Here is a 10111-nt window from a genome sequence, read left to right as displayed (position 1 = left end):
CACATTCTAAGGTTAGTTCTAGGACAAATAGGGTAGGTTACAAGTTTCAAAAACTGATAATTAGTTTTACCATAGCACGTTCTAAATTTCATGTCGTAGGTTTAGAATAGGATCACCCCTAAAATTCGTTATTGATTGTACATCAGAATATAATATAGTGCAATACAATAATTATGGGCAAGAAATGAGAGTTCGTTAATAAAGTAAGTGCTAAAATTACAACATCAGATGCCTAAAAGATTTATTTACGATTGAGATTAGATAGATGCTCTTGAGGGTGTCCTTCAGAGAAATGCATAAGGACGGTGATTTGAACCTAGGAGCATGTACGGATCGCTTGGTGATTTGTTTTATATGCCAGTTCACTTTATAAGTAAAGCCAATGACTTCTGGAAAAAAATATCTCAGTACAGGCCAAGCCTCAACCTGTTCCTTGAACACCATGAGAAACTCGTCATTTCTCCTTGCGCTTGTTCTCTCAATCCTTCACATGTCTTCTCAACCTTCCTCTGCGACTCGCACTACTTTGAGGAGAGGCGACTCTCTCTCCGTTGATAACCCGGATGACATCCTCATCTCAAAGTCTGGTGTCTTCTCCGCCGGTTTTTACCCCGTCGGCAAGAACGCTTACTGCTTTGCCATCTGGTTCAGCCATCCACCATGCAGCGGCCAGAATTGCACCGTAGTTTGGATGGCAAACCGCAATGAACCTGTCAACGGGAGGTACTCTAAGCTTTCTATTAAAAAGAACGGTGATCTCGTGCTAACCGATGCCAGACACGCTGTTGTTTGGGCCATAGATACAGCCTCACTCTCGCGGTCGAAAACACCGGTTCATCAGTTACAACTCCTAGACTCTGGTAATCTTGTTCTTCGTGACAGAGAAGGTAATGTCCCACTCTGGCAAAGCTTCAACTGCCCGACCGACGTGCTCCTCCCTGGACAGAACCTCACCAGGAACACACCACTTGTTTCCTCTCAGAGCAACGGCAACTTCTCTTCTGGCTATTACAAGTTATACTTTGACAACGACAACATCCTTCGTCTCCTCTTCAATGGACCTTTGTACTCAAGCGTATACTGGCCAGACCCGGCCCGTGTGAGTTGGGAAGTTGGAAGAACAACCTACAACGATAGTAGAGTTGCAGTGCTCGATTCCTTGGGGAATTTCACTTCATCCGACGATCTGAAGTTCCTGACGTTGGATTTTGGCAAGAAAACACAACGTATGTTAAAGGTGGATCATGATGGTAATGTAAGGGTCTATAGTAGAGAAAAAGATGGGAAGTGGGTTGTAACATGGCAAGGCTTGTCTGAGTCATGTACTGTTCATGGGATTTGTGGACCGAATAGCGTTTGCAGGTACAGCCCGAGGGAGGGAAGGAGTTGCTCTTGCCTTCCTGGATATGTGCGGAATAATGACACTGATTGGACTCAGGGATGTGCGCCCAAATTCGAGAGCTTCTGCAACCAGGGTTCTGATGCTCATGTCGATTTCCTGCGTTTGCCTCACCATGATTTCTATGGATATGATAAGGACTATACTTCAAACACTACCCTGGAGTCGTGCAAGAAAATGTGCGCAGATCTTTGCAATTGTAAAGGCTTTCAATACAAATTCAACGGGAAGGGAGCTTCGACTGTTACCCCAAGATACTGCTGTTAAATGGATATATTTCGTTCTCATTTATTGGGAGCATCTATTTGAAACTACCAAAAGCTAATCTCTCTTCTTATCAAATACCCACCAAAGGATTCGACCCACTGCCTTGTCCCCTAAAAGCTCAAGAAGTTGACCTACAGAGGACTTATCTGACGAGCCACCAGAATTCGACACTTGAGATCTTGCTCATTTTTGCTACGGCGCTGGCTGGAGTGGAAATTGTTGTAGTCTTCCTCACATGGTCCTTTTTGATCGGGACTGATCCTGACAAACGCGGAGGTTATGCAAAGGGATATCGTCTTGCGGGGACAGGATTTACAAGGTTCACATATGCCGAGCTAAAGAAAGCGACCAGGAACTTTAACAAAGAGATTGGAAGAGGAAGTGGGGGGATTGTGTACAAGGGTGTCCTGCCAGATCATGGGGAAGCAGCGGTCAAGCTGCTAAACGAGGCGAATCAAGGAGAAGAAGAGTTCCTGGCTGAAGTGAGAACAATTGGGAATCTCAATCACATGAACCTGATTGCGATGTGGGGTTACTGTGTGGAGGGAAGGCACAGGCTCTTGGTTTATGAGTTCATGAATCACGGTTCCTTGGCAGAAAACCTTTCTTCCGATCAACTCGACTGGAAGAAGAGGTATGAGATCGCGGTGGGATCAGCCAAGGGGCTTGCTTATCTTCACGAGGAGTGCTTGGAATGGGTTCTCCATTGCGACGTGAAGCCACATAACATACTCCTCGATTCCGATTACCAACCAAAGGTGGCTGATTTTGGGCTGTCTAAGCTACTTAACAGAGAGGGCCTTAAGAATACAAGTTTCTCAAGAATCAGAGGAACGAGGGGTTACATGGCTCCTGAATGGGTTTACAATATGCCAATCACCTCCAAAGTGGATGTGTACAGCTATGGAATCGTTCTATTGGAGATGCTGACAGGAGGGAACCCAGTCGCAGGCCATGCCATCCGCGGAGAAATAAAAGGCGACAACAAAACATTCACTTCCTGGGTGAGAGAGAAGATGAAACCAGGGTTGCCCATGGAGACATGGATAAGGGAAATTGTGGATCCGACCGTAAAGGGACCTTACGACATCAAGAAGATGGAAGTTTTGGTTGCGGTGGCGCTTCAGTGTGTGGAGGAGGACCGAGATGCGAGACCGACCATGAGCCAGGTGGTTGAGATGCTTTTGCGCCATGAAAGTGAGGATCTGTAATCGAATACAAGCATAATTGCTCATGTTCTAGCTCTAAATAAGTGGACAATTACAAAGGCAATAGTCTTTGGATGTACAAACCTAGGAAAGATAATTTAGTAAGTGTTTAGGAACAAGTCATTGTCTATCTCTATTTTATCATATTGGAAATCTAGAAAACATTATTTAACAGGATAGTTCCCTATAAAAAAGATCATTCAACAACGAGGATGCAATAGCTCTCTTGTTACTATTTGTCTTTGGTGCGTCTGATCCAGTCTTGTGAATACACGGTTGATTTGGCATGGTTTAGATCGGTAAATATAAAGGTACCATAAGCGCACAAAATAGTACGCTTCTTCTTAATAACAAATTATTGACTAGATAAAATAGATACAATTTGTAATATTTTTTTTTTTGGTCGGAATTTGTAATTTTTGTTGACCCTCGAATTTTTGTCAACGTTTAAAATATTAATTTATTTTGCAAAAATATAAAAAAATATATAAAAAAGGTAAAAAGCAAATATATATATATATATATATATATATAATCGAAAAAAAAAATGAATGTAATAAAATGAAAAGTCGGGTCCAGTAGGCCCGCATGTTCAACCCATCCTTTCAATGAATTTTCGGCCCTTTCAAAAGTAAAGCCCATCTTCCCATTCATTTCTTCCTTTCGGCCCACTTTTTCCCTCTATCCGTTGAGCCCATCTCTTTTAATGTTTTCATGGTCCATTACAGTTTAAAATAACAAAGAGAGACAAGAGCCCAGCCCAATGTGATTTCTTCCTCTTTGCTTACATGAGCCAACGCCGTGAAGAGGAAAAGAAAAAGAGGCGCGGATGAGGAGGGGACGGCAACGAGCAAAGCGCGAACGCGGGCCCGTGAGCGAGGGAGGAACAACAAGCTGTGATGCAAGCAAAGCCAAGCCTTTTAGAAGGCTGAGCTGGCGTGAGGGATGAGGAGAGGCCTAACCGAAAAAAGATTCGGAGAGAGGTGCGGGGAGCATGCGTGAGGGACATCCTGTTTTTTCTTCATGCCGTTTGGGAATTAAGAACAGAAATTTCAATCTATAAGATTATGGTCTAATCTTGTGAAGCCAGAGATATATTTGTGAGGGACGATATAATTTGGACTCTTATATATCATTTTTAGACAGAAAATCATATCAAAAGTCGGATCGGAGGCTTGTTCTTGTACAGCACGTCACCTATTTGATAAAATGCCCGAATGATATACTGAAATCCATGCTATCCGATCGGCGTTAGAAGTTTAGTTTGATGTTTCATTGTTCTTATATTGTTGAAGGACGTCTCACTTTCGTGTTTTTATGTGACGTGGAAACTAATCTGTCGTGTCATCGAGTCGGCCATGGATGAATACCTCGCTGGAGATGCTGTTCCTTCAGCATATCTCTCTATTTTAATGTGCTTGTGTTTGTTTGTTTGCCGAGAATGCTGGTGTAAGAGGTTTATGTATGGTGAGATGTTTATTTTTTATGTTTTAATGGTCGCCGGAATGGCCGATCGGAAGTGATGAACGCCGGTCGGTCGTGTTGGCCGGCGATGATTAGGACGGGGACCGGCGGCCAGATGGCGGTGGTGTCGAGTGTTTCCCGGCGGCGGAGACGTAGGGGGAGTTCGGCCCCATTAAAGGAGGAGCCAGTAAGTAAGTTGAAGACGATGCCGGATCGAAGAAGATGGGCAGAAAAAGACAAAATAGGGAAAAAAAAAAAAAAGGAGAAAGGAAAGCAGGAAAAAAGGGACCGTAGAAAAATAAAAGGGCCAGGGGTATTCTGTTGTGGGCTGGGCTCATTTCAAAATGTGGGCGGAAAAAGAGTTAGAAGGAAAAAAGTTCATGGCTTTTTGTAATTAATTCTGAGCTGGCTTTCAGCGTTAATATTTTTAGCCCAACCCAATCCAATAGGGTTCGGGTTGGTTTACATGGGTCGGGTCTCTTGACCCGGTCCGAATCCCTTATATTAACAATAAATAATTAATTATTAAAATTTTTACAAATTCAAAAAAATTAAATTTAAATTTAAAAAATTCGAAAATGAAAAATATCATCATTAAAGATTCAGAAAATGATAAAAAAAAATTAAAAGCTTTAGGAAATAATAAAAAATTTAGAAATTTTGAAAATCAATCAAAAAAATTAGAAATTTTAGAAAATATTAAAAATTTGAACATTCAAAAATGATAATTTATTATAATAAAAAATTAAGAGGATCCTTTGGAACTAAAACCTAGAATTGGATAAGCCTTTAGGGTTTTATAATAGGGATTCTTGTTTTGCTTTATCTTGTTTTCTTTTTAAGGGACAATTTAGGATGCTTGCATATTCTCTATTATGATTATAATTGACTGCACTTTTCAATATTCGGATGCTATTCCCTTGTTTTAGAATGGTTAAAATAAACCTTATAATTTTCTTGATAGGTTGCCACAGCATTAATAAGCACATGATTAGGTTAGGAATCGAAAGGGTGTTAACCTTAGGGCTAACATAATCAAGTACCCGAATCCAAAATCTCTAGTTACGTAAATAGTAAGATATCATCCCGTATCTTAATAGGTTTCTGATCAAGCCAAAAAAGGCTAGTGGCGATTCCTTAGTCAAAATTTGCATAAGCTTAATTGATTAAAAATTTGAATGCTCGATATTGCATGAGGCATAGGTTTGAGAAAGCTTGAGTCAATGGAAGGCCATTAGCCTGAAGTTGACAATACCCCTAAATACAACAAACTCCCTCCCCCACGAGAGGGGTTACATTGCAACAATTTCCTTTTTAGACATTGTTTTTTCAACATAAATATCTCCACACACTTCTTCATTCTTTTTCAACCGTGCTTTGCTATGAGCTAGTCTACTACCTAAACCAAAGTGGTTCACTTGGGTTACAGAATTTGCCATCTAAAAATAGTTCAAACCCGTTGATACCAAAAGTTGATTTGGTTATCGATAAGCTTGTGCTTAGCACGAGAATGAGAAATATGTGGCATATGAGTAGGGATACGTAGCAGCCACATGCATAATGCATGAGCGTCACCTTATACAGCCGTCAACAAATACAAGAGCTAACACACAGTGATTAACGACGATATTCTTTAATATTATGTGTCTAGTTGTCGAAATATGATAACGAACAGTTGGTGGCTGCCTATATGAGCGCTAGTAGCAAATTTTCATTGGAAGTATTTCAAATACTATTCAAATTACCAAGACGGTGGGCATCGAGAATGCACGTTGCGGAGGGAGCTGTTGCCATTCACACACCCTATCATGGAACGATCGTTGATGACTACAAAACCATCAACGCACAATGAGGACTATTATACAAAACACGGGCAAGTGAAGCTTGCGGGAATGAAGGAGTATGGGCGAGGCCAATGGAAGTTACTTAGAAAAACAATATCTAAGCATAGTCGAGGAGCAATTACTACACCTTTGCTATAAGTGCCACCAACTATCCAACAAGAAACCCTTGGCATGAATCAAACAAAATATTATCTTTCAATTATCTTTACTTTCCTACATTGTACTTTAAATTTCCTTAGCTATAGTTTCATATTCACATCGTCGATTAGATTCTAACATGCATTTTTATCCGATACCTTGTCATTGATTGAATTCTAGCATTGTATCTAAATATCCTTGATTTATGTTATCGATTGAATTCTGGCATAATTCAAGATTGATCTTGTAACTTTTGGGCCTTGTCATTGATTCAATACCTTGTTGTTTTGAATATGTGTCGAAATTTGAGATGTCTATTATTAGAAATTGGACTATATTTTCTTCCATTTTCTCTAGTCATGCCTTTCCTTTTAGGCTATAAATATGAACGTTGCCCATTTTAATTGTTAGTTAATTTTCACGTTATTGATGTCCATATTTATACCCAATGAAAAATAGAAAAATTATGTAGTCTTTATATATTTATACTTTAATCTATTTAATGCAAGGATTTTGGGAGATCCACGGAGAAAATTGCTGATTCTGGCACAAACATTGTGAATTAATTGTTTAGTATGCTGAAGTGGATGCTTAGTGGAAAAAAAAAATAGAAATGTCAAAAATTTTGTAGGCAATTCAATTTAGTGTTATAACTTTTAGGTCACTCATTTAAATTCCTCAACTTTCAAAATGTCATCACATAATTTACACTAACGTCTTTGATGGCTGAAAAAGGTGATGTGGCATTATTTTTATGATAAGCCTGCTCCTCCATGGCTCTTCTACATAATTAACAATATAATGTGGCAAATGGGTGTGGAAATTGTAATATTTGATTGAGAAGGGTAGGGCCTGGGAAAAAAAAAAAGATAGATAAAAAGTTGAAAAGTCAAAAAAAAAGAAAGGAAAAGGATGTTCAACTCCTTTGGAGAATAAGAGCTTACCTAGAAAAAATGAGAGAGAAAAGATAAAAATAGAAATAAAAAGAAAAGAGAGGAAGGGAAAGAAGAAGGAAAAAAGGGGGAAAAGGTAAAGAAGGAATTTACGAATACATGCCAAGGTGGGCTCATCTAACCGAATTTATTTCGATTTGGAACGGCCAATAAGGATTTAAGCCATTCGTTCGTTTAATCATAATAGTTTTCAAAATTATGGCACAATCTCAAAGTTATGTATTTGAATTGCAAGGCCTAAATTTTGAATTGTTCATCTAAGAAATTTCATAGGAATCGTGGATTATGTGAATATGAGATGCAAAGTAATGGGGAGTGGTAAGAAAATGAGTCATCTTTGTTCATGCACTGTATGTTTGCCATAATAGGCTTCAACTTTGGGAGGAATTACGTGAGATAAGTTCTATAAATATGTTACCTTCGGTGTGTTTAAGGGATTTAACGAAGTATTATTCCATTAAGAGAAAGCAAGGAAGTGCATGGCTGAGAATTAAAAAATAATAGCTTTTCGGAATTTTCTAGATTCTTGTTTTTTTATGGACATACACGGCAAGGGATGTGCCTTTACTTAATGGAATAATAAGGAAGGGGACAATCACATTAAAGAATGTCTTGATAGGGTGGTGTTCACCATTGAATGGAAATTATTATTCCCTGAAGCAAAAGCATTTGCACTTCCAGCCACTGGGTCAAACCATAGTCCTATCCTTTTATCTTTCAAGCTTGAACCTGTTAAATGGAGAAAAGGGTTCAAGTTCAAAGCCTTTTGGCTTGAGAATGATGAATGTAGAACAATTGTTAAAGAGACTTGGAACTGTACTTACTAAGTAGGGATAAAGGTAGTTGCGAAGTTACGTGCAGTGGTATTGCCTTATCCAAATGGAGTAAAAAAAACTTGTAGGAATGGACATAAAAAGAATAGACTCATTGAAGCAGGAACTTCAACAATGGATAAACAATAATGGAGGATATTCCGAAATGGAAAGAGTCAAGCACTTACAAAGGGAAATTGAGGCATTATGGAGGTAGGAAGATATGTATTGGGGCTGAGAATAAGAATTAATTGGCTGAAATGTGTGACAAAACCACGAAATTCTTTCATGCCACCATTGTTTAACAACATCAAAGAATTTCCATGTCGCAAATATCATAAGGAATATGGGTTGAAGAACCAAGCCTTCTTAAGGAAACTACACTACAATTTTTCTTAGAACTATATCAATCTATTGGACCCCAAATGTTCTTTCCTGTTTTAGATCAATGCTCTCGAGTGGTGACAGAATAATTGAATCAATTGATGTAGATGCTTTGGAAGAATTAAAATGTGTAGTTTTTTGACTTCGTGCATCTAAAGCACCAAGGTCAGATGGCCTTAGTGAATAGTTTTACTAAGCTGGGCAGAAATCTAGAGTGAGGTCTTCGAAGCAGTAAAGGTAATAGGACCCATATTTCACTTATCCCAAAAGTCCCTAATCTCGAGAGGTCAAACCAATGACGGTGAATAGGCTTAATTCGTTGTTGCTAGATCTAATGCTACAAAGCAGAGTGCATTCGTTGGGGAACGCAAATTTAAGATAATATATTCATTGTATAAGAGATGCTACATCAAATTAGAATTTGCAAAAGAAAAAGAAATTCCAAGCAATTCTAAAACTTGGAGGTGTAGACTTTTAGAGTGCCAAAACTTAACATGGGGAGACACTTTAGTGCCAAAAATTTCAAAAGGCACACTTAAATTACCAAAATCGGAGGAAAAATAGAACACCCAAGTGCCAACAACGAAAATTATGGTCAAACTACTAACATGGCATTTCTTCGGTGAGATAAGTACAAAACAACATCGTTTTTTGCATTGACCTGGCTAGATAGGTGCAAAATGATGTTTTTTACGTTGACATGGCCCCAAAATTGAATTTTAATATAAATATTAATTAAAATATTTTTATAAAGGGAGAGTAGGTTCGACGAGGGCTATGCAAGCCCTTGCCAAAGCTTGCTGTAGATCCCATTTTTTAATAAATATATATTTTATTTTAATTAATATTTATATTAATATTCAATTTTGGGGCAAAATGAAGTCATTTTTGTCAAGTCATTGTTGAGTTGGCTTCCGGCGAGTCACGTAGACCACATATATTATTAAACAAATGCCATGTCAAATTTCTAGCTACTCTCGCAGGACTTGGCACCGATGTGTCCCACTTTTCAAAAATAGTGACACTTAAGTATATCTTTTAAAACATTCTGCGCTAAAGTGTCCACGTGTGCCAAGTTCTCGCACTCCTGGTGTACTTTATCCTGGAAACTTGATATGAAAAAGGCATGCAAGCAAGTGGAGTGGTACTTCTTTAAGGCACATTTAATTAGAATAGGTTTTGATGAAAAATGGGTGGATAATGCAATGCCTCACAACTATCTCATTCGGTGTCAAGTTTAATGGAGAGCCACTTCAATATTTTAAGCCAACATGAGGGATTAGTTAAGGGAACCCATTATCCCCCTACTTATTTATTCTGGTGGCTAATGTATTATCCTCACTATTGAAGATTGCAGTTGATAATGGTAGCATAGGGATTATACTTAACAATGGAGTCCTACCCTTTCTCATATACTCTTCGCGGATGGCTTCATCATCTTGTTAGAAAGGAAATTCTGGAACGTCAGAATTTGGCAACAATTTTAAATCAATACTATGTACCATTTGGGAAAGAGGTAAATTTGAACAAGTGTGGGATTTATTTCAATAGGGACTACCCCATAGCTTAAAAGAGAATATGACAAGGGTGCTAAGACTACCTATAATGGATAAAACAAGGAAATACCTCGGGACTCCTTCGG

The 10111-nt window shown here is 38.7% G+C and overlaps 1 pseudogene; it reads left to right on the top strand.

The window, feature by feature from the left end:
* Nucleotides 1-392: 392 nt before the first annotated feature.
* LOC104449291 lies at nt 393-3094 on the top strand (annotated as a pseudogene).
* Nucleotides 3095-10111: the final 7017 nt, after the last annotated feature.

Source organism: Eucalyptus grandis, chromosome 6, assembly GCF_016545825.1.
Source record: "Eucalyptus grandis isolate ANBG69807.140 chromosome 6, ASM1654582v1, whole genome shotgun sequence".
Lineage (NCBI taxonomy): Eukaryota > Viridiplantae > Streptophyta > Magnoliopsida > Myrtales > Myrtaceae > Eucalyptus > Eucalyptus grandis.
This window is presented reverse-complemented; position numbering and strand designations above follow the sequence as displayed.